This window comes from Penaeus chinensis, chromosome 16 (assembly GCF_019202785.1).
Source record: "Penaeus chinensis breed Huanghai No. 1 chromosome 16, ASM1920278v2, whole genome shotgun sequence".
Lineage (NCBI taxonomy): Eukaryota > Metazoa > Arthropoda > Malacostraca > Decapoda > Penaeidae > Penaeus > Penaeus chinensis.
Window position 1 is genome coordinate 31,407,730 of NC_061834.1, and position 2,500 is coordinate 31,410,229.

Here is a 2,500-nt window from a genome sequence, read left to right on the forward strand (position 1 = left end):
GAGGAAGAGCAAGCGGAAGGGGAGATAAGTCAGGAAGGAAAGAGGAAGAGGAGAGGATGGATAAAACGAAGGAGGAGAGGGAAAGGTAAATAGACGTTGTTTGAAAAAAGAAAAAAAGAAAGAAAGAAAAACAAGAATACATATGAAGAAGGGATGGAGAAGGAAATGAATAGGAGAGAGAGAACGGGAATACAAGGGGAAGATGAAGAGAAGTCGGTGATAAAAATATTTCATGAAGAAAAACGGGAGAAGGAGGTGAAGAAGAAGAATAAAGACAGAGGAATATAGTAGGAAAAATACATTAAAAACACATACAAACCTGATAATAAAAAAACGAGAGAATATATACCCGAAAAACAAACACAAAATATATATACATAGCAGAAAAAAACGAAAATATATATAACAGAAAAAAAGAAAAAAAAATATATATATAACAGAAAAAAAAAACGTGAAAAAAATATAAAGAAAACACAAAGAAATTTTAATTTGTTCATACCACAGGAAAATAATGAACCCAAGAAATCAAGAGAGAGGGGAAAAAAAAAGTCCCATATGATAGAAAACTTGATGAGACACGAGGGTCGGGACAGGACGAGGGAAGAGATGAGGTCAGAAAAGTTCACATTATTGATTAAACTCCTTTTGAGCAAGAACCACGGTCTTTTGTCATCCCTTTGAGGTAGAGAGAGAGGGAAGTGACTTTTCTTTCTTAGGAAATATGGAAGACAATGTTGTCTCATTTGTCCACGTCTTTTTTTTTTTTTTTTTTTTCTCGAGAAGTATAGTCCCTTGATATGTTTCCATTTTTGTTTTAGAACTTGAACTTAAAGAACTATGCTTTGAGGTCACAGGCTTTACTAGTGGATATATATTATGGATATAAGTTAATTTATATTTACTATTTACAGCAGTATTTGTATTCAAATATAAACATATTTGCGCACGCTCATACGCACATACACATTCATGCGCACATAAGCACACGCGTCCTTGTGTACATATTGTTTTTGTGTGTACAGAAATTCTGTTCGTATCGTTAGAATAACCCGACCTTTTCATATTTTCGTATTTTTCTGCATTTCTGTCTATCTTATGTTTCAGCATTTTCACCTTTCTCTTTTTTTCTGCATTTTTATTATTTATCTTTATGTTCTTTTCTCATTCTGCTTTTCTCTGTGTTTCTATCTTTCTTTTTCGTATATTTTTCCTTAATTTCCTCGTTTCTTTTTTTTTCTCTCCTTTTTTTCTTATTTCTATATTTTTCTGTATTTCAATCTTAGCTGTTTTTTGTATGTTTATTTTTTGTTTTTTTTTTGCTCTTCTTTTACTCTTCTGTATTTAAATTTTCCTCCTCTTTTTTTCTGTGTCGATATTTCATTATCATGCATATTCACGTTTTTTTGTTGTTTTTTTTTCAAATATTATATTGCCTCTCTACTCTGAAAATGTACATTACATTTTTATGTGAATTATATAAATTTTCAGATTGATCAAGTGGCATAAAAGAGCAATGACATTATTAATTCGACCATATATTTACTTTCAAATAAAACTGCTGCTTGTGTCAAATCACAAAATATTATATTACAAATCAAAGACTATAAAATACGATATCTTGTATACATACATATACATATGTGTATGTATGTGTATATATATGTATATATACATATACATACACATAAACTTAATTAAATAATGACTCATTAAAATGCCTAAGCTCTTCTCAGTGTTATGGCACCGTAAACCTGTGGCACCCTTTTCTTAACCCCCTCCCCCCTCTCACCTCTTAAGAATTTATCTTTATAGCAATGTGAAGGTTCGCTCATCCAACCAATCACTGAAATGACAAACATATAAGTACAGATGAATGTGAGGGACTTCAAATTTAAATCCAAAGTTAATTTCAGTACAGAGTCTAGCGGCATCCCAAGGCACTATCCACGGTACCCAATCTGAGACCGAATGACTTATACCTTCCCAAAAGAGATGTCTTTGGGACGTTAGACATAGGCATAAGTGGTAGGGAAAAGAACACATGTATCCTAACCAAGAACGTGCTGTGTGCTTGTGTGCGGTTAAGACGGACGCCACAGTTTCTTGGAGGAGTAAATGACAAAAGAAACTGATCAATTCTTGTAGAGACGGAATGAAGTTAGTCCTTAGTAAATGTTCAAGTTTCAGTGTAACGCCGTTATCAGAATTCCTAATCGAGACTCCGGATAAGATGATAATACTAAAATAACTATTACATATCTTGTGGAATTAAATAATCATTGCTCTTCCTTTGACACCGGACTGTCTCAATCATCTGTCAATGGAATGTTAATGATGATGAAACAACTGAAAGGAATGTTATCTGGTACTTTCTACCCTATATGCTGAACAAGAACTTTGATAGCAATTTAATCAATAGTAGAATAAGCCTCCAACACTATATTACTCATGAATGATAAAATGTAGCAAAAAGACTTCAAAAAGGTTGTGTTTCAGTTCC